Source organism: Lissotriton vulgaris, chromosome 5 (genome assembly GCF_964263255.1).
Source record: "Lissotriton vulgaris chromosome 5, aLisVul1.2, whole genome shotgun sequence".
Taxonomy (NCBI): domain Eukaryota; kingdom Metazoa; phylum Chordata; class Amphibia; order Caudata; family Salamandridae; genus Lissotriton; species Lissotriton vulgaris.
Genome location: NC_141693.1, coordinates 1744740934 through 1744757047, shown reverse-complemented (window position 1 = coordinate 1744757047; position 16114 = coordinate 1744740934).

The following is a 16114-nucleotide window of genomic DNA, read 5'->3' as shown; positions in this document are numbered from 1 at the left end:
CCAGTCTGCGAACCACTCGCATACCTGTGTTACCCACGCTCCTCCGGGAGCGTGGTTGGACGTAGCGTGTTCCTGGTAGTCTTCTCTCGTGGGTCTCGCTCTTCCGGCGCTCTCTGCTCCTCTCGGCGTCTTTTGGGGCAGCTTCGGTTCCTCCGCTTGCGTTGCGTCCTCCTTTCTTCGCTTCTCCCGTTCTTCGTTGTTACAGCACACCTTCGTGAATTTGTCCTCCCTTATTGGCCCGTTGGTCGTGACATCATCTCTGGGGGGGGGTCCTTAAATGTTATGTCCCAATTAAAGGGTCCATGTCCTTTTTGTGTCGATGCCCAGTGAGTAACTTCCAACAGATGAAACCAGTCATCCTGTGGTGACGAGATAAGAGCTGTGGCGACATATGGAACCTCCCACCAGTCTCTAGTTGAGTGCAATTCCTCCCTCAGAACCCTCGTCCCGTGACAGTTGCCTAATGTTAAGCCTGTCTGCTATGTGCCATAGATACCAGGGGATGGCTCACATTAATTTAGTGGCTTGAGGCAAATTTGTCCGTTTGTGGATGCAAAATAGTCTTTCATGATATATGAAAGGCTTTGTAGTCGCAATTACCTAAAATTGAGAATTCAAATGCAAGATCACAATTTGCGATTCTGTAAGCACATTTCTGAAGCATTTTTCAAATGCAAACTGTGCATTTAGGAAAATGCAATTTCCATTGACTTCAAGTTGACAATAACCATGTGCAAACTGCATTTTTCAAAGTGCCATGTAGTCACAAATGCCCCTAGGACAAGTATGCTGTTTACATGTGCACATTTATGGTTTTTTGGGGTGCTTCAGGGGAGCCTTAGGCCCCCAGGCACCTTGGCTTTACATTAGCGAATTTTCGATTACCAATTAGGTAATTGCAAATTTGCGAATGCAAAACCTTTCACAGCTTTGGGTCTTTCTGCCCATAGGAACGAATGGAGTGAATTACCTAATATCAATTTGCTATTTATGGAAACGCTATTAGGTAATTTCAAGGAATCGCTAAATCTTTGGTGTTTCCTTATATGCATAGCATTTTGCGATTACGAAATTGCGATTTGGTGAAAATTACTATTTGATAATCGCAAAATGCTATTTTGATACATGTGGCAATTTGAGGGTTCATCCTAACAAGGGTTGTGATTATTCCTTGAGATGGGTAGTCATCAGCCCCAAATAATAATCCAATTTCTTACAAAAGGCCACTGTATTTTAAACCTATCATAGGTGCAGTTCCAACCACATGGCCAACCAAAGACCCGTTCTCTCTACACACAGATACACATACTTTACATACTTACACTTATACAACTGCATCAAATCTCGATTTATCTCATAGCCCATTTGTGTCATGATTAATACCTTTGTTTCAACTGGTGGCTGCTGAGGCTGGAGGCTAACTGTTGCAGCGTCTAGCTCTGCTTCCTTTGATATAACAACTGCTTGCTTTCAGCTAGCCCACATGCTTCCAATAAACGAGGCATTCTGAGCCAGGAAAGCTGGTGGGTACTACTTTGCCAATTAGCATGGTCCTTTCCATATTAAATATGAGAGGGCGCTGCTGATGAGGTGTTTTTTAATTGTTACCCGCTAAAAGCCCTAGTGTGTGCACACTGCGCCTGGACATGGTCAAGACAATTTGCCGGCACTGCAACTCAGTTCCAGCAAAAGAATAGCTGTCAAAATTCAGAATCATTCCTTTTTTCTCTCTATGCCACTATTGTGCATTGGTCAGCAGTGTAAAAGTATGCGTAGCAGATAACATTTTCAAACAGTAATCATGCTTTGGGTATAATGGACCATGCAAAATCATTGGCCTTGGTTATCGATGGGATTTCCTATATGGCCATAATGTTATGCTACATTCTCTTACACAAGGGTGTAATTATGCTATGCCAATGCAGTGTGCTTCAGGTCCATCATTTTGTATTGTTCCATGCTAATTTGCTGGTTACTCACACCGTGTGGAACGAAGACCGTGTTTGTGATGCTTTTGTGTTGAGCTGCCAGTTTTAGAAGACTGAAGTGCTGCAGTGATGCTGAGACCACCAGGCTTTGTCGGGTACCAGACAGGAGGCTGTGGTCAAGAAATTATCTTCAGGGGTCTCTCGTGTAAGATTTCCTGTAGCTCTCTCTTCAGATATTGGTGGTGGACTGTTATGGCTGTTTATTTAATTGAAGATACTTTCTCCCTGATAACACCTGAATCGGGGCGAGAGGAAGATGTTTATATGTAGAATTGGTAAAAGGGCTCCAGGATTCATTTAAGCAGAGATGCGGCATTGAAAATGCTGACAAGCCTCCATACAGTGGACACTTCTGATAGGACAATATGAATGTAAGAATAAATACGTGCTTCAATGATCCTGATCCCCTTACATGGTCTCAGGAATATAATCTTTTTAAGAGGGTTCAAGAGTGTCTGAAAATGTATGTGTGACGTTACAATCCATACTTTTACAACACAGTTTTTACAACACAACTTCCATTACAAAGCATGCTATTACAACGCAGACCATTACAACGGATGCACCATTACAACGTAATTTACCATTCTAACACCGCTAGGTGCTTACCACAGGGTGTCCTGTAGCTCCTATTGTAGCCATGCAGGACCTGCACGTTTTGATAACACACTGTAGGATTGGTGGCAGACTAACTCTGAACCCCCCCGAGAATGTTAGCCTGTTTTCATATATGCTAGCTCACAGTGCCACTAGTGTCTCCTCTTATTGGGGAGAGATTTGTTTCTGGCAGCCTCAGAACATGACAACCCTGATCCCTCAAGATCGTGGGAACATTGTACTACTTTTCGCTCAGTCACTCATGCTCGTTTAGTTTATCTCAGAGGTACACAGAATAAACAGTCTGGGTGTTTCAATAAAAGGTTTATTGAACAGTTGTTATTCTCGTGTAGAATATAAGAGCTGTAACAACCATTAGACAGTAGCAGAGATATATGATTATCAGTACTATGAATATAAACGGATAGTACAGTTCTACCATTGTGCAAACAGCATGAACAAATACATGAACATAAAATGCATGATAAAAGTGTGCATACTCCTACGATGCCCACCTAGATGTGCCTAAGTGTACCTAGCATATGAGTAGGTGTAAAAGCCAAGAATCCCTCTAGGATTTAGTGGAACCCCATTACCTGAAGTATGAGAAATGTTGGAGCCCTTCTTAGCCTTGAATTGGACACCCCACAAGGGATGTTCAGACCACTGTCAGCTGGAGTGTCTGCATGCAGGAGACTCAGCGTCTCTGGTCAGTGTATTGGCCTGAAAGTCTCGGTTCCCTCTAACTACTGCTAGCAAGAGGTGCTGTATTTATACAGAAAAGTATATAGAGTCCCTTGGTTCCTTGTTCTTGTGTTAGCCATTGTTGTGTATGAAGATGACGTGTGTTATGAACCTTGTGCGTAGATATTAGGAAGGTGGTGTATAGCACTTGCCTGGTTTCCAAGTCCTTGCTTTGTGTGCCCTTTCTCTGAGTGTCTGCTTTGCATTCTCTAGTTTTCTTGCATTCCAGTCTAATGCATGCTACAGCACCTAGTATCCTTGTGCTTGCCCTTCCTTGTTTGTTCTCCAGTTTGTCCTTGACTCCTTGCTTTACTTTCACCGCTTTGACTTGTAATCCTATGCTTCCTGTTTCCTCTGCCTATCTGTGCTTGTTTATGTACCACGGGTTTGTCTCTGCTGCTCTCTTTTCACTCCGATTGGGCTTTTAGTGTCTGATAAGTGCCTTATTTTAGCCTCACCTGTGTATAATTGTATTTGTTTTGTACAGGGGTTGGCTTCTGGTTTCTAGGACACAATGCTTGCTTCTAAGCATGGGCGGAAAATCCGTTCCGCTCGCGGATTTTGCGGATTTTCAGTAAATTCGCAATCCGCGAACGCTCGCGAATTCACCGAAAATCCGCAAATTCGCACGCAGCAGATTTTTTTTTCTTGGTGATACAATTTTGCGGCGTGCGGTGTAAGTTCGCAATTGCGAACATGTAGGTGCGGCGGGCAGCAACAATCTCGCACTCGCGAAATTACAAAATTTGTAATTCTGCACAAGAAATCCACTAGCAAGCAGCATAGACCTTCTGAAAATGATGATTTTTATCAGAATAACTCCTCAGGTTGACATTTGCCTGCCCTTTTTTGGATTTGAGGCCTTTTGACTTTCTTTGGATCACTTTTGGATTAGAAATAAACTTTCACAAGTAAGTTTGTTGGCATTACATTTGCTGTTCTGCAGAAAAACGAGTTTTGCTAAACTGAAAGCACTCAGCAGCAGGTGCAAAAGTTCAAATTCATCATTAGTAACCATTCCCTGTAGTGCTTCCTGACTGGGGCCCCTCCAGAGTTCAGTTGCTAGTTGCAACAATTGTATGACCCTGCTCTGACCCTCACAGCCGGATCATAGAATAGCTACAAGTAATTCAATTCAATTAAGCTTTATTCGATTTAAAAAATATAAATCATAAAAGCATACAGATTATTAAAAACAGTCACAATAGTTACATCTCGCTAAAAATAATTATTTACACAGTTAAAAAGTACCAGTTTTTTACAAAGTTTAACATCAAATCAGTTAGGGGCTTCCCCTGTCTAAATTAATGTATTCGGGGCAAGTAAAAATGGTTTCAAGTCGACATTTTATAACCATATTGTACGTATACATTTCTGACCCTCTGATGGTTACTCTCTATTATTGGTCTTGACGGGGTGTGATAACACGCCCTAGGGTAAAAGTCATGTAATTGCCATGTGGATATAGGGCCATCTCCCAGTTGGGGCTGCCATGATTGTAGATAGGAGACAACATTTTCATTTCTAAATCTTACCAGGACAAGGTCCCCTTTAATGTCCTTAGGGAGCGGTCCCGAACCAACCCACCATTCTGACGCTTACTATCGAGCCGTCAATATTAGGTGGCAAGGGTCTATTCTTCGTTAGCCAAAAGATGACTTTATTTCTTAAGTCGTGCTGTCTCTCAGGTATTTCTTTCTTAAGTACTGGGACGCCCGAGAGAACACATACAAAAGGGGCGGCTATAGGGGGTAAATTTATATGGTCACTTCTGCCGGAGTTGATACCTTTGCTGTCGGCTATAACAGTGTGAGGAATTGGGGCTAAAGTCGACCTTACTTTGGGGCTGAGCCTCTGGGTTGTAGTAGTTATAACGGATCGGCTATCTGCATTTAGATTTTTCCGATTTGCCCTATGTTCAGCCATTGTTTTATTCCCACAGTTATTGCTTTGAGTAGCCGATTTGTGTGCCACAGTGGCAGGTAGAACGGGTTCCTGGCTGGATTCTGCCACGTTCTTTATTAGTGATGTACTGGGACTAATTTTCGTCTCAATCTCACTGAGCTTTTCTCCCAGACTATTTATTCTTGCTATCAGTGGGGATATAATAGAAGTAACAAGCCGTTCTATGAGGTCCAATAAAATTGCCTGGGAGGTAGGAGCAGGAGAATCTAAACTATTATGTCTCTTAGCCGCTGACGGGGTAGGTGTAGTCGTTGCTAGGGAGCTTGGACACAGTTTTCGTTGTTTGGCTCCATCCCCCAAGCGTGTAGTCCCGTGTCGCTTCCTTTTGGCGGGGGGGATATGAAGGGGCTCTGCATGACTACTGTTAACTTTTACAGACGAAGATGGGGAAAGAGCATCTGATGTGTTACAGTCTATCAATAATGGCGTAGTGGTCTGGGCATTTGGGGTTACTGAGGGGCTAACCAGGGCGTGGAGTGTCTCGGTTACATAGTCAACAGCGACATACTGGGTCTTACAAAGGGCATTCAGTTCATCAAGCAAGGTGGATCCGTATGCTACATCAGCCGTCTGTGTTGCGGGGAGATTGCAAAACACGTTATCTGTGGGCAAGCGTTGCTCTAATCTGTCTAATTCATGAGTGATAGTTGAGGTTACCCTTTCTAGATAGCAATCCATGGGCCCAGTGACCTCGCTCCTTTGCATACCACAGCTCTTAGAAGGCAGCTTAGGTGACATGTTGGTAGTAGATCCACAGGACAGTCTTTAAATGCAATAAACAAATAGATAGCGAGGGCTTTAAAATGACCAAGTGACACCTTTTACCTTACAGTCAAAAACCAAGGGGACAGGCCCGGTCCGGTCTCCTCTGGCCTCTGAGGGCCACAGAGGGCCCGCCCTTTGCCCGGGCTTAGCCCGACCTCCCGCTCGCGTCCCGCGAGGGAGGGCTGACGGAAGTTTAAAGCGCCTCCTGGCGCTACGATTGCTCACGTGGTTCTCTGGGTTGCTGGGGCTTGTAGTTTCCCTGTCCTGCACTCACGCAAAGGCCAGCGCTTCCCCAGATGGTAGTGGGAGCGGGCAGCGGGAGGAAGGCAGGCGGCAGGCAGGTGGCAATCCCCGTGGGTCTGAGGGGTCAGCAGTCCTCCACCCGGGCTCCCGACGGCAGCAGCAGGCAAGTTCCCAAATGCTCCCCCCGCTCTGCAGGGCTGACGGAAGTTTAAAGCGCCTCCTGGCGCTACGATTGCTCACGTTGTTCTCTGGGTTGCTGGGGCTTGTAGTTTCCCTGTCCTGCACTCACGCAAAGGCCAGCGCTTCCCCAGATGGTAGTGGGAGCGGGCAGCGTGAGGCAGGCAGGCGGCAGGCAGGCGGCAATCCCCGTGGGTCTGAGGGGTCAGCAGTCCTCCACCCGGGCTCCCGACGGCAGCAGCAGGCAAGTTCCCAAATGCTCCCCCCGCTCTGCAGGGCTGACGGAAGTTTAAAGCGCCTCCTGGCGCTACGATTGCTCACGTGGTTCTCTGGGTTGCTGGGGCTTGTAGTTTCCCTGTCCTGCACTCACGCAAAGGCCAGCGCTTCCCCAGATGGTAGTGGGAGCGGGCAGCGTGAGGCAGGCAGGCGGCAGGCAGGCGGCAATCCCCGTGGGTCTGAGGGGTCAGCAGTCCTCCACCCGGGCTCCCGACGGCAGCAGCAGGCAAGTTCCCAAATGCTCCCCCCGCTCTGCAGGGCTGACGGAAGTTTAAAGCACCTCCTGGCGCTACGATTGCTCACGTGGTTCTCTGGGTTGCTGGGGCTTGTAGTTTCCCTGTCCTGCACTCACGCAAAGGCCAGCGCTTCCCCAGATGGTAGTGGGAGCGGGCAGCGTGAGGCAGGCAGGCGGCAGGCAGGCGGCAATCCCCGTGGGTCTGAGGGGTCAGCAGTCCTCCACCCGGGCTCCCGACGGCAGCAGCAGGTAAGTTCCCAAATGCTCCCCCCGCTCTGCAGGGCTGATGGAAGTTTAAAGCGCCTCCTGGCGCTATGATTGCTCACGTTGTTCTCTGGGTTGCTGGGGCTTGTAGTTTCCCTGTCCTGCACTCACGCAAAGGCCAGCGCTTCCCCAGATGGTAGTGGAAGCGGGCAGCGTGAGGCAGGCAGGCGGCAATCCCCGTGGGTCTGAGGGGTCAGCAGTCCTCCACCCGGGCTCCCGACGGCAGCAGCAGGCAAGTTCCCAAATGCTCCCCCCGCTCTGCAGGGCTGACGGAAGTTTAAAACGCCTCCTGGCGCTACGATTGCTCACGTGGTTCTCTGGGTTGCTGGAGCTTGTAGTTTCCCTGTCCTGCACTCACGCAAAGGCCAGCGCTTCCCCAGATGGTAGTGGGAGCGGGCAGCGTGAGGCAGGCAGGTGGCAGGCAGGCGGCTTAGCCCGACCTCCCGCTCGCGTCCCGCGAGGGAGGGCTGACGGAAGTTTAAAGCGCCTCCTGGCGCTACGATTGCTCACGTGGTTCTCTGGGTTGCTGGGGCTTGTAGTTTCCCTGTCCTGCACTCACGCAAAGGCCAGCGCTTCCCCAGATGGTTCTCTGGGTTGCTGGGGCTTGTAGTTTCCCTGTCCTGCACTCACGCAAAGGCCAGCGCTTCCCCAGATGGTAGTGGGAGCGGGCAGCGTGAGGAAGGCAGGCGGCAGGCAGGTGGCAATCCCCGTGGGTCTGAGGGGTCAGCAGTCCTCCACCCGGGCTCCCGACGGCAGCAGCAGGCAAGTTCCCAAATGCTCCCCCCGCTCTGCAGGGCTGACGGAAGTTTAAAGCGCCTCCTGGCGCTACGATTGCTCACGTTGTTCTCTGGGTTGCTGGGGCTTGTAGTTTCCCTGTCCTGCACTCACGCAAAGGCCAGCGCTTCCCCGGATGGTAGTGGGAGCGGGCAGCGTGAGGCAGGCAGGCGGCAGGCAGGCGGCAATCCCCGTGGGTCTAAGGGGTCAGCAGTCCTCCACCCGGGCTCCCGACGGCAGCAGCAGGCAAGTTCCCAAATGCTCCCCCCGCTCTGCAGGGCTGACGGAAGTTTAAAGCACCTCCTGGCGCTACGATTGCTCACGTGGTTCTCTGGGTTGCTGGGGCTTGTAGTTTCCCTGTCCTGCACTCACGCAAAGGCCAGCGCTTCCCCAGATGGTAGTGGGAGCGGGCAGCGTGAGGCAGGCAGGCGGCAGGCAGGCGGCAATCCCCGTGGGTCTGAGGGGTCAGCAGTCCTCCACCCGGGCTCCCGACGGCAGCAGCAGGCAAGTTCCCAAATGCTCCCCCCGCTCTGCAGGGCTGATGGAAGTTTAAAGCGCCTCCTGGCGCTACGATTGCTCACGTTGTTCTCTGGGTTGCTGGGGCTTGTAGTTTCCCTGTCCTGCACTCACGCAAAGGCCAGCGCTTCCCCAGATGGTAGTGGAAGCGGGCAGCGTGAGGCAGGCAGGCGGCAATCCCCGTGGGTCTGAGGGGTCAGCAGTCCTCCACCCGGGCTCCCGACGGCAGCAGCAGGCAAGTTCCCAAATGCTCCCCCCGCTCTGCAGGGCTGACGGAAGTTTAAAACGCCTCCTGGCGCTACGATTGCTCACGTGGTTCTCTGGGTTGCTGGAGCTTGTAGTTTCCCTGTCCTGCACTCACGCAAAGGCCAGCGCTTCCCCAGATGGTAGTGGGAGCAGGCAGCGTGAGGCAGGCAGGTGGCAGGCAGGCGGCAATCCCCGTGGGTCTGAGGGGTCAGCAGTCCTTCACCCGGGCTCCCGACGGCAGCAGCAGGCAAGTTCCCAAATGCTCCCCCCGCTCTGCAGGGCTGACGGAAGTTTAAAGCGCCTCCTGGCGCTACGATTGCTCACGTGGTTCTCTGGGTTGCTGGGGCTTGTAGTTTCCCTGTCCTGCACTCACGCAAAGGCCAGCGCTTCCCCAGATGGTAGTGGGAGCGGGCAGCGTGAGGCAGGCAGGCGGCAGGCAGGCGGCAATCCCCGTGGGTCTGAGGGGTCAGCAGTCCTCCACCCGGGCTCCCGACGGCAGCAGCAGGCAAGTTCCCAAATGCTCAAATAGCTACAAGTAGGCCACAAAGGTCCTGGAAAAAAAAATTGCACTGCAACAGAAAGCAAATTAAAGATAAGGAAGCAGGTGCAGACTGGAATTTTAAAACAGTGACACATTAATAAATCAACCCCAAATTAATTCATGTCAGTTGAAGCAGGGCAGGTGTGCTTGCTTCCCCCCCCCCCCATAATCTACAGTGATGATGAACCAGAGGGTGGCATTGATGTACCAGAGGGTGGCATGGGTGAAACAGAGGGTGGCAGTGGTGAAACAGAGGGTGCTGGGAACCTGTGATGATGAACTAGACGTAGAAACAACATAATCGCGACCGTTGCGAGCCGACATGTAAGTTCGCAATTGCGAACTGGTACAAAACCCTCGCAAACTGGCAGAAATCCTTGCGAACACAAAAAAAAAAAATTTGCGAGAATTTGCGGATTTTGCGGATTGCGAGTTCGCAAATCCGCAAATTCGCGAATGCCAGATTCGCAAAATTCGCACATGCTTACTTGCTTCATCCTTTGTCTTATTTTACATGTCGTCTTAAGTGTCTTAACTGTCACAGTATAACATTTGTAATTTCGAAGCTATCTCCACTGTGTCTCCTGCTGGACCCATAGGGGCTTGTCCTGTGTTTGAGAGGGCAATCCCTTTTTGTCCTAGGGTCCAGCTACAGAATAATTTCTGCTGCCTCCTTTCTATGGGGTTTGCAGGTTAACTATTCATACAGCATTAGGGAAAGTCAACGTCTCTGAGAGGAGAGTTGACTTTCCCTACTGCTTTATGAAGTTTTGAGTCTTACCTGTGTACAACCCTAGCGGCAACCCATTGTTTTAGTCCATTGTTGATTCCTTTCCATGTTTTTATTAGGGTTGTCTTGCCTTTTCTGTCCTATTCTTGCTCTTTACCCTTCACTCTCCTGGTGTGTTCATTTGCCTCCATCTCTGTATTCGTACAGAAACTCTCAGTTTTATAGCATTTCATAACCTTAAGGGTTGCTACCTCAAATCCCATAACAGTCCCTCTCAGCTGAGCTCAGTGTTACAATGTCCTCATTCCTATTGGATGCTGCTCTGTAATGGAAATTCCTTATCGACTGCTCTTGACACCAGAAAGGACATCATGAATTATAATTGTTTTGTAAATAACATCACATGTCTTTGAGACTATATTTTAGCTAACAATACTCTGATATACAACTACCTGACTTGGGTCTGGTATACTAAGCTGTTTCATCCCAAACAGTTCCCAAAGTCCAGGACAGAAGAAAACCTGCAAAAATGTTCTTTAAGGAGATTGGCTAGCACCTCAAACTCTAAGCAAGCAAGTGTCTTTGACTGCTTTTGGGTTAATACTCAATTTACCAGACTGTCAAGGAATATCAGAGCTGCACCCACCCGACTGGTGTAGCGCTTCCTGGGCATCAAAGTGCTAAATACATGTATCCTCAAGGCTGAGATTAAGTCTGATGAGGTTTACCGGTAGTGTTGCTGTTCTGTGTTCCTGCCAAAATGTCTGTCTGTGAAAAGTATCCGTTCAGCGAAAGGATTCTGTGTGAAAGCCAAAGAACAAGAGCAACAGCTAGAGACAGGTAAACAGGCCACCTTCTGCATTCCCCACATTAACAGTAACGTTCTTTAAGTGGGAACCCCAACTCTTGTCCAGTCCCAGGACGTCTACTGCCTGTCACATGTGGAGCCAGTCATGTTTTAGGTGGAATAGTAGTCTAAGTCATACATGGGGTCTCTCTAATAAGTCAGCAACAGCACTTGTTGACAGGATACAAAATGTCCATTTGTGAATTTGAGCTATCCAGGAAGGAAAGCGAGCCCTTGTTCTTGTGGTTAGGGATGCCCCTTTCCCACCAGCAAGAGGGTGTCTTAAGAGATCCAGTGTCTTTGGAATTATCCAACTAGTGCCCATGGTACAGCACAAATGTAAGGGCTAGGGGGGGCTGACCCTAACAGGGATAGAGGGACAATCAAAATCCCTACAGCACATTAGAACTATTAGAAATATTCAATTTCTAGAAATGGTTAAACAATATAACCTTTTTAGATTTTGGAGTCACACAGCCCCAAGAAGAAACTAGCCTAGTATTCCAAGGTACTGAATGGTTTTGTCTGTGCTTGGTGCTGGTAGTCTATGGTGACCAGGGGCGTAGGAAGGGGGGTGCAGTGGGTGCGGGCAGCCCTGGTGTCATCACTGAGGGGGTGACAAAATGGCAGAAATATGTGTTTTTAAAATTAAAACATTTTTGGGGGCTCACAACACTTTTTTAAAAAACAAAATATTTAATATTCAATGTGGGGGGTCACAAGAAATTTTCCGCACCGGCTACCACCTGACCTTGCTACGCCAATGATAGTGACCCCTTACCCCGACTGCGAGGTACCAGTAAACCCCGACTGCGAGGTACCAGTAAACCCTGTTACTCTTTGATATCAATACATTTTGAATGTAGCAGTATGAATAGGTATACAACTTTCCAAAACATGGCATACCCATATCTTATTAATGACTAATCAAAGTTTGCCAGTGGTGGGGGCACGTATAGTACTGCGACCACCCACTGGAGAAGTCAACTCCCTCCTGGAAATGGAAGGAAGAATTGCCTAAGCATATGCATATGGCTTAGTTATCACTGTCTGCACATAATCCTACAAGTAGTGGTGGCTTAACCAATGGTGGTTACTTTAGTATAGGTACTTGATTGCTCTGAACTGATAAATTTTTATGCTTAATGAAGTCTTCTCCATATGCTTTATATATCTGTATATAATTTGCATACAATATAAATGTATAAATGATCTGTTTGCATACAGTTGGTTGTTCTAATTTATGGAAATTCTACTGATCTGTGTAAAGCGCTCTGATTCTAATAAATGTAATATAAAATTACTAAGTACATTAAATTAAAAAAATATGTAGGGTTTTCTTCAAATTTAAACATCAATCTCTCAGGAACCATACATTGGAGAATTAATGGTTCAACTAATTTAGAAATAAAATCAAAGGTTTCCAACCTCAGCTAACAAAACATCACTCCAATGCTGTATGAAGGAGGAGGGGGGTGAGCTGTTGTTTTTGTCTCAAGCTTAGTGTAGGTGGACTTGGGCTCTGACACATGTAGGTCTGTCAAGAACCAGGGTCGGTTCCTTGGGCAAAATACTGACACTCAAAAAGGTGGGGTGCAAGCTTAGATCACATCAGGCCCGGTTCTAGAGGGTGGGCCGGGTGGGCCAGGCCCACCCAAACATGAGCCTGGCCCACCCAAAGAGGAGCCTTGGCCCTGGCAGTGAGGGCTTGAAGGCAGGCGTGCAACGCACAGGTCGTGTCTGTCAGCCCGGGCTGAGACAGATTCCCAGGCGCGCACACAGAGACAGTATTAGAGATTATCATAGCCCCCCACCCGAGTACTTAACAGGTCTTTAAAGACCATTAACATGTTAATGAGGCTTTGTTTATTTTTTCACCCCTTCATATCTGTATGGTGAAAGGTGACAAATCCTTTCCTTGACAACGGTAACCTTTGGTAACCTTTTTCTACTGTTCTGCTGTGTTGATATTTATTTTTCTATGCAGTGCAGGAGAAAAGAAGTTTGTTTATTCCTAGTCACCTTTCCTAACCCCTGCAGTGGCTTATCACATCAGGCTGTGACACAAAGTTTGACTAATGGAGTAGGTAGGAGAATGTTTTACTACATTTTTTCTTTTTAAAATCTGCACAGGCCCAGCAGGACACATACTTCGTGTGTGCTTCATTTAAACAGTTTTTTATCAATATTGTGGCCAATGCAGGACAACAATAAGACAATACAAAATGCCCAGATAACGCTGGTGATTAATGATCCTGCTGGAGAGCAATAATTTGTTTGTTAGCAGTTTTTAAATGCAGATGAACTGTATTTTATGTGGAAGCTCAGTGGGTTACTGCCTTTGTCACAGACATCCTTGTGTTACTTGCAGTTCAGAAGGTACAATCCTAACAGTGACCAATGAACTGTCACCAAAGAGCTGCCTACAAACATGAATGGTATAGTTAAAACTTCGCTTTTTTTGTTTTGTGATATAGTTAGAACTTACTCAGTCTATCATTATTCTAATGTTGCTAAAATGAGTATGTTTGGGCAGATGTACATTTTTATCAGTAAAGCTGACCCACATGGAATACTCTTTAAATCCTAAGTTTGTGTTTCCCCATATCAAACCCTTTTAAAATATACTGCCCACCAGTATGGATGACGTGATTCATACACCTTTTAATCCTCATTTGCTTACGTAACATTCCCTATAGGCTGATTTACATACTTGTATGATTCATTGTCTCTGTATAATGTGTGTGTGATGTAAAGTACTGACACACACTACACTGATATGAGCAGCGCTATACAACAAATGAAATGCATATGAGAGAGGGGCTACGTAAAGATGAGGGGCACTGTTGGAGGGTGGCAGTGAGGGAATCCGAGGAGGACGTAGTGGGAGGGGCTATGGAGCGATGAGGGGCACTGGTAGAGGATGACAGTGAGGGAATCTGAGGAAGAGGTCATGGGGTGGGGGAGCTAGGGAGGGATGAAGGGCACTGGTGGGGGTGATAGTGAGGGAGTCAGACGAGGAGGTCATGAGGGGGAGGGGCTACAGAGATAAGGGGTACTGGTCTTCGAGGAGGAGGACATGAAGGGGAGGGGCTATGGGGGATATGAGGGGCACTTGTGGTGTGAGGAATTCCGAGGAGGAGGTCAATTAGTGCGGTAATGGAGGGATGAGGGGCACTGTTGGAAGGTAGTAGTAAAGGTATTTACGGAAAAAGAGGTTAATGGTGCGGTGCCAAAAAAGACTTTTGCATCAGTCATGGCCTTTCGGTTTTTGTTTATTTAATTAGCAGTGGGGTCATTAGGGCTACTGTGAAACATACTTTAACGTGCGTGCTAATTATATTTACTGCTATATTCAATGTTTTAAGTTTGAAGGTGATTTTACTAATGTTTTTACCGGGCAAAATGAAAGTGGAGCCCGATGGAGCCTGATATGGGGCTGGGGCCCAAGGTCAGCTGTGAGATAAGGTGCACTGGAGAGGAGTAGTGGATAATCAAGCCTGTAAGGGAGTGCGTTGTAGAGTCCGGGGTCAGGTGGACGTAGTAATGAAGAGGGATTCTCCCTGAAGGCTCGCACAGGGGGAGCCCGAGAAGTGTCACTTGCCTGATCCTCCCACCTCAGAAACCTCATCTTCCCATCAAAGGAACATTTCATGGAAAAAACACTTTTTGAGAGTGATGACATTTAGAAAGAGATTTGGAAAAGAGTGTGTTTTGCTGGGCCTTGCAAGACTAAGAAGAGATAAAGGAGGGCCGCGAAGTAGGCCTACCCAGAAATATGTGCGACAAATCGAGCCCCAGTGGCCCATTCAAATGCACCCTTGGCCCACCCAAATAAAAATTTCTGGAGCCGGGCCTGGATCACATACCGTTTCCCTGACTAGAAGACATAGTTGTGGCTCTTGCAGGTAAGCGCGGTGGGCGGCGGAAGTGACAAATGACGAGATAGGGAAAGTACAAAAAATAACTAAATAAAATGACCTTGCTCTCGATGCTTTGCCGAAGAGGCGAGCTCAAGCCAAGTGGTTTTGTTTATTTACTTATTTTACTTTCCCTCTCTCGTCGTTTGTCACTTCCACCTCCCCCACACCGCCCCGCCCCCGCCCCACCACACTTACCTGAGCGAGCTGTGACTGGACATAGTACTTGGACCAAAATGTATTGAAAATTGCTGATAGGTGGGTGAAAGTGCTGCATGTGAGGAACAGTCTTATTGTCTGCTCTATAACTCCCTTTTTCATTCAGCTAGCAAGATGTGGACCAAAGATTTAAATTGGAAATTGGGTAAAGGGAGCAGGAATATTTTTGTAAATGTTATTTAGGAGATAATATTTTTGTCCGATGATATTTAGGTTATAATATTCCAGTTCCTTGCCAGCCAGAGACAGGAGTACAACAGCTTGAGAGCTTCCGCCTGCACTTTTTGGAGCAATTGCCTGTGCAGGGAAGAAAGAGTAAGGCCATAGCTTTAGGGGGGGTCAGATGTAAAGGCTGAGGGGCACATCCCCACTCCAAGGCACAAAGGGCTTTCTACATGGTACACTCGATCTTCATGTTCACCACGCATGTGCAGTGGAGAAAATGATGGTACCAGCAAGGCTGCGCCCCAAAAGCACACACACCACTGTCCCCAGCCTCAAGATTATTTGAAGCAATAAGTAAACTCCACTACACCTACGAAATGCCACTGCAGAGATATGCCATGAATTTGCTAAAAAAATGTAAACTCAGGCAAGGTGTCAACACATGCTAATGACGACAACAAGCAAGACAACGAGGAAGTCTACAAAGCTTAAACTGCACTATGTATGGAATTGGTGTTTTCCGCAGCTCTATTTGTACCACTCTCAGAGGACTTCACTTCAGAGCAGCAGTCGAAGTGGGGGGATCTGAGGGGCACGACGTGCCCATACATTTTTAATTTTAGAAAAACAGTTCTACTTTTTGTGCAAAGTCAACCATCCCTGGACCGTAAATTCCTAGACTTGAAATGCTTCAGCTGAAGTGTAAGGCAGGAAGCCTCCTGTGCTGACAGCACAAAAACAAGCATTGGAAATGCAATAGGTCTCGGATTTATTTGAGTTAGAGCTAATGGCATTGTAAACGGCAATGTCTTTTATCCATGTGTTATGGAGTGTATGCATGTGGTGTGTAGTGGAATTATGTGGTTTGGATTGGAATTGTAGCAATGGTGGCATGCTGTGCT